At 50.9% G+C, this 19,367-nt stretch overlaps 1 protein-coding gene across 10 annotated transcripts in view; it reads right to left on the bottom strand.

Moving 5' to 3' along the window:
• Window positions 1–19,367, bottom strand: part of spri (Src homology 2 domain-containing protein sprint) — a 558,675-nt gene that overhangs the window by 77,883 nt on the left and 461,425 nt on the right. The window contains exon 1 of one of the 10 annotated variants that reach the window (XM_071661640.1): window positions 9,336–9,478. The exons of the other annotated variants lie outside the window; for them this stretch is intronic. The gene's annotated coding sequence lies outside the window, so the exon portion shown is untranslated. Of the gene's footprint in view, window positions 1–9,335; window positions 9,479–19,367 lie in introns of those variants that run through there. 10 annotated transcript variants of the gene reach the window in all.

Raw genomic sequence — 19,367 nt, forward strand, 5'->3', positions numbered from 1 at the left:
GCACACCTACACTGTGGTAGGGAGCACCGTAGCCACTCCCACCACCACAACTACAAACGTCCCCGACCAGAAGAAGTCATCCCCCTCAGCATTTCCGACATGTGTCACTCTCAGCCCCAACATGACTTACCAGTCACGAGGTGTCCCAATTCCATCCCATCCTCGCCACACTGCCAGCCACCCACCTTAACAGTCAACCACCATCGGCTGCCACCTCACCACCACCCACTACCAGTCAACCACCATCGGCTGCCACCTCACCACCACCCACTACCAGTCAACCACCACACGTGAGTGACCACAGCCAGACACTCACCACACGGTGAGGTTACGACGTAACCTCAGGTTCGCTAGTACTTAATACAAAGATCTTGGGTTGACCTCAGCTGCTCAGCTCTCTCCCTTATTCTCGCGTCTAACTCCCTTCCATCCTTTCCTATATATATAATAGTGAAGAGACAGGGATCTGTAAACTCCTCTACGTGAATAAGAGGGACAAAAAAAAAAAGATAAAAAAAGATGTTGAAGCCCAGAATTACCATTCACAATGGGTAGCAAGCCCTCTATAAAGACATCAACCCAAACCTGTCGTGTGGTAACCTTTGAAACCTTTCTGATAGGGGTTTGGGACAATCTCCGGGGGGCGGGCGGGCGCGTGTGGAAGCTGTGGACGATCCTCTACTGTCTGCATGCGGAGTTGGTGGAGCCAACTCTCTCTCTCTCTCTCTCTCTCTCTCTCTCTCTCTCTCTCTCTCTCTCTCTCTCTCTCTCTCTCTCTCTCTCGCACACATACACACACGTTTATGCGACCTTGTTCATCAGTTGGGTCGAGTTTAGCTTCATATTCATATATTCTGTTGGCCACGAAGCAAAGAGAGATTTGGCTTGAGAGATTGTATTTTACTCAAAGGGGGAAAAAAACGACAAAGATAAGCCGTGTTCGGTTCAGTTTATGCCCTTGAGCACGACCGTACGACATTTGAACACGACGGTGCGACCCTCGGATACGAAGATAAGGTCATTTAGGCTATGACGGTCTGGTCTTTTGGACCTGACAAAAGTTATCACAACTTCAATCTGGTATGATTGTGATGCGCGTCTCAAGACAACAGCATTTTAGTGATCCAAGTCTTCTGAATAGTCAAGCTAATATTCTCGAGAGAAAACACTATACAAATGAACAGTATATCCTTTTTCCTTTTTTCTTTTCACTGATGAATATAGTGAATGCATTCACAAGCACTGCAGTTGCGTGAATGATAAACATCATCATCTTCTTCATTACTTTAAATCTTCTACCGTCATATATCGCAGCTGAAAGTTACTGAAACTCACATCAGTAATGAAGTTCATTAAGACAGTGAGGGCAAAGCGTGGACATCGTGGCGTAAGAACCGTGAAACAGGAAGACATCTGGTCAGAGGTCTTGTATCTGACTAGGTTGTCGTTCTAATACAATCAACTCCAATTAAATACATTTAATGTAGCTGTGGTTAAACGAAACATCTGGGAAATTCAATCAATCTCGCAGAAGGTCTGGGTGCAAGGCTGCATCCATCTCTCTGCTAACTCAAGTCCTTCATTAGGTAAACCTACCAAATCGGGACATTCTAAATTCGTTCCTACACTCTGGCGAAGCTTGCTGGCATTACCGTATACAACAACATCAAGCAAGTTATGTATGTTCTTACGTATCTGTCTAGACACATATCAAAGAAAAAGAAATTAGACTTTACGAGAGAATTTCACAGGAATTAATCTTAAAAACTCGGGACTGGATGGAATGGTTCCTTTAGAAAAGCAGACCAACCGAATCATCTGTTGCCCAGAGCGAAGATGGAACGGTCATCTGTTGCCTAGAGCGAAGATGGAACGGTCATCTGTTGCCCAGAGCGAAGATGGAACGGTCATCTGTTCCCCAGAGCGAAGATGGAACGGTCATCTGTTGCCCAGAGCGAAGATGGAACGGTCATCTGTTGCCCAGAGCGAAGATGGAACGGTCATCTGTTGCCCAGAGCGAAGATGGAACGGTCATCTGTTCCCCAGAGCGAAGATGGAACGGTCATCTGTTGCCCAGAGAGAAGATGGAACGGTCATCTGTTGCCCAGAGAGAAGATGGAACGGTCATCTGTTGCCCAGAGAGAAGATGGAACGGTCATCTGTTGCCCAGAGTGAAGACGGAACGGTCATCTGTTGCCCAGAGCGAAGATGGAACGGTCATCTGTTGCCCAGAGCGTAGATGGAACGGTCATCTGTTGCCCAGAGAGAAGATGGAACGGTCATCTATTGCCCAGAGAGAAGACGGAACGGTCATCTGTTGCCCAGAGAGAAGATGGAACGGTCATCTGTTGCCCAGAGTGAAGACGAAACGGTCATCTGTTGCCTAGAGCGAAGATGGAACGGTCATCTGTTGCCCAGAGTGAAGATGGAACGGTCATCTGTTGCCCAGAGTGAAGATGGAACGGTCATCTGTTGCCTAGAGAGAAGATGGAACGGTCATCTGTGGCCCAGACCGAAGATGGAACGGTCATCTGTTGCCCAGAGCGAAGATGGAACGGTCATCTGTTGCCCAGAGAGAAGATGGAACGGTCATCTGTGGCCCAGAGCGAAGATGGAACGGTCATCTGTTGCCCAGAGCGAAGATGGAACGGTCATCTGCTGCCTAGAGCGAAGATGGAACGGTCATCTGTTGCCCAGAGCGAAGATGGAACGGTCATCTGTTGCCCAGAGCGAAGATGGAACGGTCATATGTTGCCCACAGCGAAGATGGAACGGTCGTCTGTTGCCCAGAGCGAAGATGGAACGGTCATCTATTGCCCAGAGAGAAGATGGAACGGTCATCTGTTGCCCAGAGTGAAGATGGAACGGTCATCTATTGCCAAGAGAGAAGATGGAACGGTCATCTATTGCCCAGAGCGAAGATGGAACGGTCATCTGTTGCCCAGAGAGAAGACGGAACGGTCATCTGTGGCCCAGAGCGAAGATGGAACGGTCATCTGTTGCCCAGAGCGAAGATGGAACGGTCATCTATTGCCCAGAGAGAAGATGGAACGGTCATCTGTTGCCCAGAGTGAAGATGGAACGGTCATCTATTGCCCAGAGAGAAGATGGAACGGTCATCTATTGCCCAGAGCGAAGATGGAACGGTCATCTGTTGCCCAGAGCGAAGATGGAACGGTCATCTATTGCCCAGAGAGAAGATGGAACGGTCATCTGTTGCCCAGAGTGAAGATGGAACGGTCATCTATTGCCAAGAGAGAAGATGGAACGGTCATCTATTGCCCAGAGCGAAGATGGAACGGTCATCTGTTGCCCAGAGAGAAGACGGAACGGTCATCTGTGGCCCAGAGCGAAGATGGAACGGTCATCTGTTGCCCAGAGCGAAGATGGAACGGTCATCTATTGCCCAGAGAGAAGATGGAACGGTCATCTGTTGCCCAGAGTGAAGATGGAACGGTCATCTATTGCCCAGAGAGAAGATGGAACGGTCATCTATTGCCCAGAGCGAAGATGGAACGGTCTTTTTTTGCCCAGAGCGAAGATGGAACGGTCATCTGTTGCCCAGAGCGAAGATGGAACGGTCATCTGTTGCCCAGAGAGAAGATGGAACGGTCATCTATTGCCCAGAGCGAATGGAATAGACTTTAAAATCTGGCCTCAGGTCAGTGTGGGTGTGAAGGTCAAACTCTACAGCCACACCTCCGCCACCACCCAGTCTAGTTAAATACACTGTCGTCTGCCGCTGAGGCCTCGCACAGTGACGCGGACCAGACCATCACACACACACACACACACACACACACACACACACACACACACACAGTAAGTCTACGTCGAGAGCCAAGGTGACCATACTCGTGATAAGAATGGTTCTAACACGTTGGTTCCCTCGTTAGGCAACGAGGGGTCCTCTGGTCGGCTGTATATGGCCTGAAAGCTTATCAGAGGCCTTCAGTGATATCAACTTTCTAACCTCTGACAAGTAGTCGTTAAGATTAGCAATGCAGCGATGGCCTCCCCCCTTTAAAGGTCTGGTCCAAGGTCACGCTATTCCACCCTAGGGGTCGTATACCGTCGTGCTCTTGGGGTCGTATCGTCGCGCTCTAGGGGTCGTCCCGTCGTGCTCTTGAGGTCGTATCGTCGCGCTCTAGGGGTCGTCCCGTCGGGCTAAAAGGGGGTTACATATCGTCCCAGTGTCGGGGGTCTGTTTCGGCGCCTCGAGTCAACAGCGTTGACTGTTTTGTTCTCTGGAAAAGTGCAGCGCCGGGACCTGCTCGTACACTCCACGCACGTTTTCTGTCGCTGTGGTCACGGTGGCCCCGTCTCCCAGCCGCGGGGGGACGCTAGCCATCCCACACTCCACCTGCTGGGGACGCCAGCCATCCCACACTCCAGCTGCTGGGGACGCCAGCCATCGCACACCCAAAACTCCAGCTGCTGGGGACGCCAGCCATCGCACACCCAAAACTCCAGCTGCTGGGGACGCCAGCCATCCCACACCCAACACTCCACCTGCTGGGGACGCCAGCCATCCCACACCCAACACTCCACCTGCTGGGGACGCCAGCCATCCCACACCCAACACTCCACCTGCTGGGGACGCCAGCCATCCCACACTCCACCTGCTGAGGACGCCAGCCATCCCACACCCAACACTACACCTGCTGGGGACGCCAGCCATCCCACACCCAACACTCCACCTGCTGGGGACGCCAGCCATCCCACACTCCACCTGCTGAGGACGCCAGCCATCGCACACCCAAAACTCCAGCTGCTGGGGACGCCAGCCATCCCACACCCAACACTCCACCTGCTGGGGACGCCAGCCATCCCACACTCCAGCTGCTGGGGACGCCAGCCATCCCACACCCAACACTCCACCTGCTGGGGACGCCAGCCATCCCACACTCCACCTGCTGAGGACGCCAGCCATCCCACACCCAACACTACACCTGCTGGGGACGCCAGCCATCCCACACCCAACACTCCACCTGCTGGGGACGCCAGCCATCCCACACCCAACACTCCACCTGCTGGGGACGCCAGCCATCCCACACCCAACACTCCACCTGCTGGGGACGCCAGCCATCCCACACCCAACACTCCACCTGCTGGGGACGCCAGCCATCCCACACCCAACACTCCACCTGCTGGGGACGCCAGCCATCCCACACCCAACACTCCACCTGCTGGGGACGCCAGCCATCCCACACCCAACACTCCACCTGCTGGGGACGCCAGCCATCCCACACCCACACAAACAATGACTATTTCCTCACAATAAATCCCATTCGTTATCCTGTACTGTTTCTCTCTCAATGTTTCCGCGGGTTGGGTAAAAATCATAGTTTACATCAACCAAGATCTTATAAAAGACGATAATCTTATCATTTATTCATATATAAATTGACCCAGTCATTCATTTCCATCTATGGATGTGTGAATATGTCCACCTGTACATAATCTTTTATATCTATTCACTTATCAACTTATTTCTTTATTGCGAAGATGTTCTGTTCTATTGCAAACTCGTCTCCTACACTGCTGATCCAAATGTTGAACCAAACATTATGGACTTAAGAGAGCATCGAACTCCTTAGACAATCACCTTTGTTCAGGCAACTCACTGTCCTCTGTTACGTGGAGGAAGTTCTCCGTCTGTCCCTCCCTGAGAGACGATGCGTCCCTTTTGGCTGATAACAACAGACTTGCCTGCTCCCCTTACATCGCCTTCAGCCGAGAGGAATACACTACACCTCGACCAGGTCGCGAGAATAGGCATCTCCCCGACTACCAAGACCAGGTCTCTTTCAGCAGTCATCGTCTCTATGCGAGTTAAACCCTGACAGATCATAGAGGATGTGGAACTAACTGCTCTAATCCCCATGAGCAAGGCGACCTCATTATGGCCCGGCCTTTGACCTGATCCCTAAAAAGAAGAAAAAAAAAATGGAAGGTCGAGAGCCTGGCCATCATAACCAAGGGTCGCAGTGCCGTGCTCCTGGGTCGTGTTCCTACCGTCGTGCACAGAAGCGTTATACACGAATGCACCTCTCTCTCTCTCTCTCTCTCTCTCTCTCTCTCTCTCTCTCTCTCTCATCATCATCATCCCTGTACTAATATACCCAACACCTCAGTAAATATCAAGGAGGGACGGGGAGGAGGTGTCTAGCAATTAAGCGGCGTGGCAGGAGACATGATGGATGTCCGCAGCCCATCAGGCCGGCTTGTAACAACTTCGTCCCCCCTAAAGGTCCTTCTACACTTAATTCATCGACCAGAGCGCCGTAGGCATGGCAACAAGCAGGCCAACACACTCATAAAACAACGGACAATCGCCTATACAACCATAAAACAAACGTCGTTGCACGAATATCACTCGATTCTCTTAAAACATGAGGTAAATACGTTGCTTAATACTTACAAAACGTAAGGTTGAACTCGCTATAAACGATCGAACGCTCTTAAGAGTAAAGACGAGGGTGATAAACGAGGCTCCTGCATACCACGGTTGCGATGTTCGTCTGGGCGTCTATAGCGCGCGCCACCGCCCGACCCGGCCCGCCTCCCTCCCCTATTGTCCACACAGGCGGCATCCCCACCTGTCAATACTCACTACGATTTATGGTTACCGAGCTTATGCCGGTGACACTGACGGTAATATGCCCGGAAATTTCCCCTCTTGACACCTGCAGCGTGACAGCGCAGACGGGCGACTTCTGTTACGAAATAACAGGATAGGACGAAATACTGGAACGTCGTATTGTGGAAACGAATACTTGGACTATATAAAGGAAAGGTCACGCTTGAAGTACGCCGCCCAGGATCGAGCGCATAGGTTTCCCATCCTGGTGACGGCAGTCGGTCCACATTCACCCCAGCTGTTCATCCACCCCTAAGGGGTTTGGTCGATGAAAATGGGTAACTGGCTCAGGCTTGGGGTATGTGTATAGCGTTAATTGGATGGCCTTGATTAAGGCCTCAGCTGCCCGTGCCGTCTCAGCTAACATAAAAAAAAAAGAGTAAGGTATACAACAGACGGCCGCCTCGTCGTCTTACATTCCACATTAAGCAAGAGACAGGCTTCGAACACCTCCTGCTACAGATCCCAGCTAGCCAAGGTACCGTGAGGCAGGGGACGCTGCCAGGGAGGAATCATAAGAGAGAAGTCTGGCGGGAGAACATGAACACAACAAGGGGAGCAGAGTTTAAGAGCATCAGACGCCAGTCATAAGGGTTACAATTACCCCAAACGTTACGCTGTCTCCCAGGTAAATATTCGGCCCCGTCACAATATCCCTCTGTCCCCGCGCCCAGCCATATGGATACCTGCCTCGCCCTCCGCCTATTGTTCTGCCCACGCCCTCACCGGCGCCCAGGCCAGTCTAGCAGACCAATACCCAGGACTTCCACCGGCACCAAGCCACCACACACCGACCCCGCCCTCCTCCTGCAGACGTACATGCATGAACTCAAGCTCCCCAGGACTCACAGCCACTTTACACCACGTCTCACACCCACGCCCACACCCTCACGCTGACGGTACCCCGTCGCTATCACGCCAGCGCCCACGCCTACACCCTTTCAATACACCCATAAGTCGACGTTAAGTCGCCGCTCTCCATTAGAACGAAGCGTACTGTGACGTCCACACCTTGAGAACCACGAGCAACATCACGCCCCGCGCCCACACTGGTGGAGATACGAGCCAGCGAGTGGCATGGGTTCCCTCTCGTCCCCAGCACCAAATACACCGCAAGACACCACCTCCTACATCATGGCCTGATGATCTCTGGCCCTCAGGTCTCCATATATACGCCCACGGCCGTAATGTGACACCTCATAGTGCTTACACACACACACACACACACACACACACACCAGTAGCAACATGGACCAACCACTCACTACCCACCATCCACTCCACGTGTTCGAGAAAATGAACGGGACAAAAACATCGACACACACAGCGCGTGGGTTTGTAGCCTGTGGTTGGAACCAACATATAACCCAACACAGGAAGAAAAGCTTCCTGATCCCACACCGAATCTTTTAAAAAGTAAAGACCATCCAGAGAGAGAGAGAAAAAAAAAACAAATAACGTAAAAAAAAAGAAAGAAAGAAAAAAAAGAGACATGATTTGCTTGACCAGGACCTCTGGTTCGTGATGAGAAACACAAACCCAGACTCGAGGGAAGTGGGGTGAGGAGATGAGCCAACAAAAATGTATCATTTCGACATAAAAAACAAAACAAAACAAAAAAAAAAAAAGAGGACACTGCAGCGCGTTGAGTGAGGGTTTCCAACCCGTCGTGTGGGCGGTGGCAGGAGAGAATATAGTGTGTACCACAACAGATCCAGGGGGAGGGAGTCTGGGGGCTTCATCTACCGAATTATGTAATACGCTACGTCATGAACGAACGACTGACAGAGAGGATGATTCGCTAATAAGAGAGAGAGATGTTTACGTACACACGTCCTGTAATGTACGTTTCAGCTTAGGAGTCTCTCAATCTACCGTAAAAGTCTCTCAATCTACAGTAAAAATCTCTCAATCTACCGTAAAAGTCTCTCAATCTACAGTAAGTCTCTTAATCTACCGTAAAAGTCTCTCAATCTACAGTAAAAGTCTCTCAATCTACCGTAAAATTATCTCAATCTACCGTAAAAGTCTATCAATCTACCGTAAAAGTCTCTCAATCTACCGTAAAAGTCTCTCAATCTACAGTAAGTCTCTCAATTTACCGTAAAAGTCTCTCAATCTACCAGCGTTACCAGTCAATGAAGATGGTGTTGCAGGATGTGAGGGGTAAACCCTGATGGGTAAACCATACATCTTGTCTCCTCAGTAGTAAACAAGATGTGTAAACTCCCATGACTGTCTACATCCCGGCATGAGCCGGGCAACATCATTATTTTTTTTGTCTTGTTTTTTTTTCTTTTTTTTTTTTCTGCTGCTCACAACGGCTAATTTATTCTGCCGGCCGCGCTCATCGTGTGAACGGTAGCGCAAAGGGATTACAGAGGTCACAAAGGGTCTCTATCGGACCCCAGCGGGTGGATAATAACACCAGATGTTACACAGTTGGTTCGTTACATACCGGTACACTGCTCACAGTCTCTGGACTTAATGCAAACACAGACGCCAGTCACAACAGCGTAATACCTCGCCACTACACTACGGTGCTATGCCAATTATTACTTTAAATTTTTTTCTAATCTTATGTTAACGGGCAACAGACACCCCCCCCCCAAAAATCAAGATCATCTCATTAACGCTCTCTCTCTCTCTCTCTCTCTCTCTCTCTCTCTCTCTCTCTCTCTCTGGTACTAACCTGAGTCAGGTACCTGTTCTATCGACCCAACCCCTAAGGGAGGATGAACAGCTGGGTTGACTGTGGACCCATTGCCGCAGCCAGAATTCGAACCTATGCGCTCGATCCTGGGCGGCCCCGTGAATGCGTCATACTCAGAAACGCTCGCCGCTGGCTACACCAATGTCTCTGGAAGGTTAAACATCTTTTTATACAATCTAAGACAACGCTGGATTGCCTGTCTGGCGCATCCCTACCCCAACACCTAAACAGTCCATTTTTAGCACTTCCAGGGAGTTCGTCTTGCGTGATGGTAGATGGATGTGGGGTGTGTCAGTTCTCAACATCTCTCTAATTGACGGATTTTTAATTACGCGCGGGATGACCCACATTGAACCACCCTACCTCTATATCTTTCTTTTTCTTTTTAGATGCTTAATTAAACTATAGATAACAACATCAGACGCGTTTTACAGACTAGACCAGAGACATCACACGCTAACTTGTGCCATTCGTGAGCACGACCGGGGGACGATCCTTGGCGATGGTGGACGGCCTGGCCTTTGACCTGACCCAAAAGGGTCGGGAGGTCAAAAAGACAAAGCTCTCATACCCATGGTTCAATACCATCCAGGCTCATGATGGTGGCTGAAGAAAAGAGGAGCATGTATGTATGTGCCAGGTATATCTAACTACACGTCACAGAGAAACAACACAGGACGAGACTCCTCCGCTCATCGGCCCGACCTCCGCCGACGCCCGCGGGCCAGCCCTCCATGTCGGGGAGAGAGAGAGAGAGAGAGAGGAGGGAGGGAGTGAGTCACTGGACACACCACTCACCCTCAAACACTCATGACCATAAAGCGTTATCCTCCACACCTGGTCCGTCGTGGACTGGGTAAAGTTTACAGCATTACCGAAGATGAAGAGCTGGCCTTCTCGTTACATTGCCGGCTGATTACGCTCGAACAGGCCCTCCTGAAATGCACGTCCCTGCCAGGACGTGTTGACGTGGTGGTCGTCTGGTATGGCGGAGACGGCGGAAGGAGAAGTCAGGTGCCGACGTCCCGGTGGTTAGGGACGCCTCTCCTCCTGTAGGAAGGGGGCTCGGTGACAGACCTAGGTAGGCAGGAGAGGAGGTCGGTCGCAGGGGTTAAGGGGGTTGGTAAGATGACGTCCTCCAGTACCTCTTCCGCCAGGTGATGTCCCAAGGTGCCACGCGACACACGCCTGATAGCAGTAATCTACCCCGCCAACCAGGGTCTACACTTAAAAAAAGACTGTAGTGTTACTTGGTGTACGTCAATCCACTTTTTTTTTTTTTTGCATCGAGACGGTAAACTTTTGCCATATGAAACTATGTCATGTATGGACTGAAATACGACTTGTAACATCTTATGTAATATCAACCCACTCGGGTCTGGCTAAGACCCTTTGTGACCCCCTGTAATCCTTTTGCGCTACCACTCACAGGGTGAGCATTGGGGGTGCACAGTAAACTTGCTGGGGATACTGGCACACATCAAATCATACACCTAGGCCCCTAGGATGTATTTCTACTTGACGGTTGCTAATGGACTGGTAGAGTGACTACCAAGCGTAGTGAAAGTGGACTGTATTGGAAGACCTTCTGCTTCAATATGCAGACGCTGAATCTCTGTAGTTGCTTGGCAGCCGGTGATTGTTCTGTGGGGACAGCACTGTATGGTAAACAGCTCTGCTTCTTCTTTTTTTTTTCTTTTTTTTTTTTTTTGATGGTGGATAACCAGATAGGTGAGGCGTAGTTTAGGGTGGAGCTACTGCATTATCTGAAGATACAGTGTGTGTGTGTGTGTGTGTGTGTGTGTGTGTGTGTGTGTGTGTGTGTGTGTGTGTGTGTGTGAGTGTATAGGTAACCTGCCCATGTATCCTCCTCGGTCCAAAAGCTTCAGGATCACCTGCACGACAGACCCGACACACGGCCACATTGTACAGTTGCTAAGAGAACGACTCGATCTGTACTTAACCAGGATCTCGGAAAGAGGGGATTTATCTTATCTTTATCCATGACGTGGACAGCTTACGTGTCTGATAACACATGACTTTCCTGCAAATCAACAACACAAACGATTATCCACGAGCAACGATTTCTTTTCCAAAAAAAAAAAAAAAAATACATGAGGAAATAATGTCCACAACATAAGGTATGAGTCTGTTAACTCCAGGTTGCAGAGGAGAGTTTTTTTTTTTTTTTTTTGGGGGGGGGGGGCAGCTGTATACGTGTGGCTTGCTGAGAGCCATGGAATTAAAGTACTACCACCACCAATAACATCTGCTGCAGTAGTAATGCCAGGAGCAGCAGCGGCACCAGCAGCAGAGGAAGTAACAGTGATAGTAGTAGTAGTAGTAGTAGTAGTAGTAGTAGTAGTAGTAGTAGTAGTAGTAGTAGTAGTAGTAGTAGTAGTAGTAGTAGAAGCAGCAGCAGCAGCAGCAGTAGTAGTAGTAGTAACTGGTAGTAGTAGTATTAGTAGTAGAGGGCCGGCAGAAGACCCAGGCTTTAAGAAGTGTTAAGTCCCCGTTCGAGGGCCGGCAGGAGACCCAGGCCTTAGGAAGTGTTAAGTCCCCGTTCATCTCTCAGGTTCACAGTATTGTCTCTTGTCGTGGGTTGTGACGTGAGATCCCACACACCTGTACGATCAATCCCCAGTAACAATAGCGCGCCCGTAGGACGACACCTCCCGTCCGCCGTCCTCTTGTATCATCTCCAGCACGACGGGACGACTATGGAGCACGTCAATACGACCTCTGGGTATCGTGCGATGGCTTTCCCCCCCCCTCCCTCTCTGCACTAACCCCTCGAGCGCGCAGGCAGATCAAAAGTCAGGCCGTCATGTTTTGGTGGTACTCGCCCAGCTCAGGGGGATACAGTCTTGAGGTCTGGCCAAACTACAAGTACCACTGACACTGGTTGAATCAAGTCAGGGGGGGGAAAGTTGAAATTACAATACGTTATGTGGCGACAGAGGCGGCCTCACCTGGTTAGGCAGCCAGCAGTATGGGGCGCTGAGCGGGGGCATCGCGTTGCCTTTGTAAACATTAGCCAGGCAATTACTGGTGGAGCCGCTGCTCATAACCTTACCGTCCCCCAGCCTCACCCCACCTCAGTCCTCCGCCTGCGGCGGGGGATATTACTTGATGCATGTCCGTACGTTCGTAGGGACGAAGGTCCGCTGGTCCGCATGTTCTCAGAGCAAAACATGGAGGCGGAAATGCAGGACTGGATATTAAGGGTAAAGCGACATGAATGAAGACATTTGCACGCGCGTTGGGTCACAGAGTGTACGTACACTGCTGGGCCCTTAGCGAAGGTGCGGTATGCATGAAATGCTCATCCGTCTTTCCCCCAGTTCTTACAACCCCTCCACCGTCTTTTAGAAGTCACGTCTACAAACATCTCGGGGGGAGGGGGGTTCAAATTAAACCCCGACGCGTTCCTCCTCCCCCGTACAATTTATATTTCATCTTTCATTCGAGACAGCCATGACTGGGGCGTGATTTTGCCCGTGCCACGTGTCAGACGTGGAGGGAACGAGGAAAAGGGGGGAGACCTAAACTGGTGATGGAAAGATGGGTCAAAAAAAAAAGATCTTGCGTGATTGGGGGCCTGGACGTGCTTCTAGAGGGGTGAAAGGCGTACACGGGATAGAGCGCAGTGGAACGATGTGGTACACAGGGGCCGACGTGTTATCTATGTACTGAATCAGGGCATATGAGGAAAGCCATATAAAGCAGTCGCCTGTATGCAGTATATGCAGTTTGCCTCCATGAATCCACAAGATATGTACAAAGGAACAGCTTATCATCACCAACACACGACAGCTTATCCTGGAGTGCGGTGTGGGGCAGGAGGTAATCCATCCAATCTCTGCGCCAACAGACCCCTGTCGAGAGGTTCGAACCCTGGCTGCCCTGTGACCCTTCAATCCCCGAAGTCGTGGGTAATGAAATCGCAGGTTCACATGTTTGTGAAACCATACGCTCACGGCTTGGCCGCCACCTGGTCCGCTGTAATGACCTCATTAAGCTATGCACACGAACAATATCCACGGGGTTGGGGGGGGGGGATGGGAGAGGCGCACTCTGGTGCCGCTAATTGTGGTGCAACGATTTCCACAGCTGGATTATGAAATCGCATTACCGCTGTGTGTGTGTGTGTGTGTGTGGGGGGGGGGGGGGGGTGAAACCGTGCTCCTGCTTCCACACCTGTTCCGACGTAATTATCTCATTAAGCAACTGACAATCATTTCGCGTGACCTTATATGACCTAGTTTTACCACTCGCGGGGTCACAGGCCAGGCAACCAGTGCGGGATGACTTTCTCGCAACGGACCTGTTGTTATCGTCCTTCCAACGGGACCCATAGTAGTGGATGCGACGTGAGGGCTCGGCTTAACCTGCCTCTTTACTCCTGCAGCTGCCACCTGTGTCGGGCTAGTCATCATACTGCCTCTGGGACATCACGGCTTGCCTGCGCCTGGAAACGTCCCCCCCCCCCATGCGACTCAAGGCTCGCACTTTCCCCACACGGAGTCTGTGGGGGGCGTCATCATCGTTGCTACTAACGAAGGACCCCGTGGGGCATCGTCGGTATACAACGGTACGTTAGGAGTTATCATTCTAACCCACACTTTCCACACCCAGACATGGAGCATGAGAGGCGTGTGTTGTACTCGTGTGGGTCTGTCCGTCTCAATATAACGAACGCATCCGGCCAGAGGGGTTCCTTCTGCTTCAGAACAAAATACTGTATCAGAACCGGTCACACAGAGCTTAGCTGACATACCATCAAGTTACCATCATCACCAGCACGCCGCACAATACCTGCTGTGTGGGACAACATTCCTATTCACGCGTCAATGCAATTACGTGGAAATAATTCATTTCCATCCATTCTTTCGTCGAACCTCCTTTTGTGCACATCCATGACTGGCGACTCGGTTCAATAACGAGAGGAGCAACTCGAATCGTGTGAGGCTGCGAAGTGAATGTGATGAAGGGAATCTAAAAGGTCAGGCGGTGATAGCATCTGGGCCTGGCAGCTCCAACAGTGTCTGGCCAGAGGATCGACGGGTGCCAAGGGTAAAGGAGAACACACACAAAGACAAATCACACACACACACACACACTTCAAGGGATGGGATCCAACAAGCGTAGAACTCTCTCTGTACTGCACAACTAGGTAATTACGTACACTTCTTCATGTCTTTAACGAGACATGATATCATCCATTGAGTTCTTGACCACCTTCTTCAGGATAAGGCTTAAGCAATAAACTCTAACACAGGAGTAATTACATTTCGTGAAGGACCTCAATGTTCCTTACGGTGCTCAATATTCTATATGGTCCTCATACACGGTATATATGTTCTCCTATGTCGTATAGCCCAGCAGGGGCAGCCAGCCAGCCAGCCAGCACTCACCCACCACCACTCCGACATACTACGTGGAAGTAAGCTAGCGCCATAGAGTGGGAGGCTCTGGGGGTGCGCGAGTGCTTGTCCTCCAGCGTGAAGTGCTCAGTTCCGCCGGTCGGCCTACACCACCCCCCAATATAGCGTCCCCGTTGTCACCCATCAACCACCAGGGAAATATCAGCAGAGACGGTTCCCTGCCGGGCCTCACGCGGCAACAGGTGCGCCTCCAACACACCATCTGAACTAATCATTAAACATTTCGCAATAAAAAGAAAAGAAAAAGTGTTCTGCGCATTTGTTTCTCGTATATCAAAGGTCAGAAATCACAGCTATCTTCGTTACACTCTCTGGCGTTTAGCTCTTTCTCTCTCTCATTCTCTATTCATTTCTCTCTCCCTCCCTTCCTTCCGTCCCATGGCTTGGAATCACCTCTCCCCCTTGCAGGATCACTGTTCCATGAAACTCTTCTTCCCCTCCAGCCATCCTCAAACCAAGTGCCCCCGTTCCACAGCAATATTCCAGTTACCTCCGACATCATCCTTACAGTGAGCCTGGTCGCTGCATCTCTTACGTCTAAACACAACTGAAGACGCAAGCATCCAGGTGCTCTAAGTAGCACGAAGGCGGGGGCCCCTCCACACACATGAGGAACAGCACCTCCTCCTCCTCCTCCTCCCAACAACCTTCCTCAGGTCCATCCTCCATCAGGGTGGTAACACTGTCAGATATGTTTTCAAAGTGTTGAGTCTTGTATCATTGTGAGGAGGACAGCATACCCACCACTACTCCTCCTCTCTCCTCCCCAGCATCCACCAACATGCAAATACTCTCCCCTGCTCGAACTTCATGATCCTCTCCCCCTGCGCTATAACCTCATGATCCTCTCCCCCTGCGTTATAACCTCATGATCCTCTCCCCCTGCGGTATAGCCTCATGATCCTCTCCCCCTGCGTTATAACCTCATGATCCTCTCCCCCTGCGGTATAGCCTCATGATCCTCTCCCCCTGCGGTATAGCCTCATGATCCTCTCCCCCTGCGCTATAACCTCATGATCCTCTCCCCCTGCGTTATAACCTCATGATCCTCTCCCCCTGCGGTATAGCCTCATGATCCTCTCCCCCTGCGCTATAACCTCGTAATCCCCTCCCCCTGAGCTACCCTCATGAGCCTCTCCCTCTTCCTTAATAACCTCATGATCCTCTCCCCTGCACCAATAACCTCATGATTCCCTCCCCTGCCCCTTGGGGAAGGCCTCCCAGATATTAGGTAAGTGTGCGGGCGCTGGGTGCCGCCCGGCCCCTCCCTCAACCAGAATTAGTTTTACTTGCTTCAGTAATTGCTCATAAACAGCTCCGGTGTCCGGGAGGGGAAGGGACTGGATTACCATCTGTGGTGCCCTTCTGTTGTGTCTCTTTACTGTGGTGGCGTCTTCTGCTGCGTGTCGCATCTGTGATGTCTCCTGCTCTTCTGGTGTGCCTTCTGCTGCTCCCCCTCTCTCTCTCTTCCGTGACGTTTTTCTGCTTCGTATCCCTCATCCCTTCTGCGGTGCCTTCTGCACCATCAATCTCTCCTCTGTGGTGTCCTCACCCACGTTAATTCGCGTTCTATAAACCCTCCTCCCGTAGCTTCGTGCTCAGGGATACCCATGTTGGTTCGACTCCATCATTCCCTGAGCCAATCCTCCACACGACGCCCTCATTCGAGTCTTCATCTCAGAGTTTCTCGCTGGGGGACGCCCTCCCTCCTCCTTCTCCCCTTGCCTCCATCAGCGCGTGTGACACCCCCCGCTGCACAGCCCCAAGCCCACCCTACTAACCCTCACACTTTTACCAGTTCTTCTGCAGCGTGCCGGAAGCTGCCAGAAACATCAGTGGACTCCTTCCTCCGCACTCAAAAGTCTACATCACAGGAGCCCCGACGCCACGTGCAGTGAAACTAGGACGAAAAGAGTTCAAACTGAGGCAGTTTTTCGTCTGACCAACTGAACTGGTTACCACGAAGCCATACGCAATGGCGTATCGATACTGTGGGTGTAAGTGTGTGTGTGTGTGTGTGTGTGTGTGTGTGTGTGTGTGTGTGTGTGTGTGTGTGTGTGTGTGTGTGTGTGGGGCTGGGGATCCGCAGCCTCAGATAGAACATACTTGCCTCTAAAAAGTCTACAAGAGACGCGGATATGTATGGCTGAGTGAAATACGAAAAGATTAACAGAGAACAACACGTGGTGGATACAAAATTGTAGCCATACAAGCAAGCATCTGCTCATGTACTACTGTATATGCCAGCCTGAACATCAAAGACGGGTGAGCATCCTCAATATCTGCAGGGAGGCAGGTGGTGTGGCCTGGTAGAGCGGCACCAGCTGGTTGTCAGGGGAGGTGGGGAGGCAGAAGGTGGCAGGTGGGGTGGTGGGAGTATAATCCTCTCTCAGCTGACCAAACTCAGCTCTGCCAGACCCCGGAAGTTGCAGCTTCCCTTTCCTCTCTCTCCCTCTCTCTCTCTGGGTAATTGGTCTTACCTCAACGGTATCTTAGTTTACGTTTGGTATACGCCATCTTAGGTTAAGTACATTCCATTTTAGGTTAAGCTGGGTACTGTCTACCTCAGGTTAAGTTAGGTACACTCCATCTTAGGTCAAAGTTAGTATACTTCAACTTAGGTTAAATTAGGTATATTCCATCTTAGGTTACGTGAGGTATACTCAATCTTAGGTTTAATTACCCACACTCAGTCTTTTGGTAGAGTCAGGTATGCTCAACACATATCCGAGGAAAACTTGAAAAAAAAATACATGACGAACGGAGAGATGTGCCTCGTTTATCTTCAACACATTTGTACATCTATACAATCATACGGCTCTCCTGTCTGTGTACACACGGCCAGGAAGTTACCAGACGCGGGACAACTTACCCACATACACAGCTGCCAATAATTCACCCATTTCCTTGGCAAGACATAAGCTGCTGGCTGCTACGGTGATATAATTTCGGGAAAATATTTCATGGTTCATCAAAAGGGTTGTGTCAGCAATATGGAGGGACTGAAGAGGGAAACAGCCTGGGGCGAGTGGCTGGAACCACTAAAAACTGCCATTCCACCGTTCAGGGTGTGTGGTGGTGAGGGAGGGAGTTCGCGCCGGTGGTGAGGGATGGAGTTCTGGTGGTGAGAGAGGGTGTGGTAGTCAGGGAGGGAGTGGTGTTGGTGGTAAGGGAGGAAGGGCGTGGTGCTGGTGAGAGACTGTAGCTAAACAGAAAATGAGTGGTGGTGACGGAGCGTGTGATAACCCTCTCCAGGAGCCACAAAACGACGGCCCGAATGCAGTGCGGGTAATGGAGAGAAAAGCTTCGTGCACCGTCAGGAGGGTGGGGTCTTGGGTGCAACAATGGTAGATATGCTGTTCATTTCGCCCGGCCTCTGCTCGCCTACTTACTGCAGCGCGTGTGCACGCAAACTAATGTGTGTGTGTGTGTGTGTGTGTGTGTGTGTGTGTGTGTGTGTGTGTGTGTGCTATCACCTGCCACAGGTAGGTCCTCCGACAGGTAGTAGTGTAGTGTGTCCTTCCCTAACCGGTCCTTCAACTCCTGCAGGACTGCTCGCCCCGGGCCAAAACCCCACCCACCTTGGGTGAACACGACCCACGACCTTGTCCATTTACCTCTCGAGTACGACTGTACGACCCCCTTCAGGTCGACAGTGCGACTCTGGGTTACGACGGCTTGGGTCGTACCGCCACGTCGCGCTCAAGGATCAGGCGGCCTTACCCAAGGGCGCTAGCCTGCAGCGAGCGTGTGTGTGTGTGTGTGTGTGTGTGTGTGTGTGTGTGTGTGTGTGTGTGTGTGTGTGTGGACCGTGCACCTGTTGTGTAGAAGACACGGACGCCAGAATACTGGCAAGTCAAGGATAAGCTTGAAGTTACTGGACATTAACATCAGACGCACATATATTCCGCATGTGCGTAGGTGGGGTTAGCGTGACGTCTCTTCGCTACGGACGGACACAAGGACGCGCGCGCACTACGTCCACGTACGCTCAGATTGAATTATCAGCACGTAGGGGAAGAAGACACACACACACACACACACACACTACAGGCGTTGCACCAGTTCCCATCGCCAATACAAAAACACGTTCATTAGCCATCTGTATCAATGAGTTGAGTGGAAGGTTAATGTCCTTTTGCCATCTGATGTACAATAATATTACCTCACTGTGATTATTTACCCATCAATATGTTAATCACTTTCCCTCTTTACACACACACACACAGAGGCACCAATTACTCTACATTCGAGTCAGTATGCCGAGTTTCGGGGCCTTATCACCACTTCGTTATACATCACCCCCTCCACACAATGATTCACTGATTACAGAACTGTGAGTTATACAGTGACAGTGATTTCTTTTTTTGTTGTATTTCGATCCAGAGGACAGACAAAGGTGGCGCTCCCTCGAGTCGTGGGTGTCTTGCATGATACACTCACCACCTCACGAGGCGACCCTCCGCTCCCTCCACCCTCATATACTTGCCTCACACCCCGTCTCCCTCATGTACCCAGCCTCTCTCTCTCTCTCTCTCTCTCTCTCTCTCTCTCTCTCTCTCTC

This window comes from Panulirus ornatus, chromosome 5 (assembly GCF_036320965.1).
Source record: "Panulirus ornatus isolate Po-2019 chromosome 5, ASM3632096v1, whole genome shotgun sequence".
Taxonomy (NCBI): domain Eukaryota; kingdom Metazoa; phylum Arthropoda; class Malacostraca; order Decapoda; family Palinuridae; genus Panulirus; species Panulirus ornatus.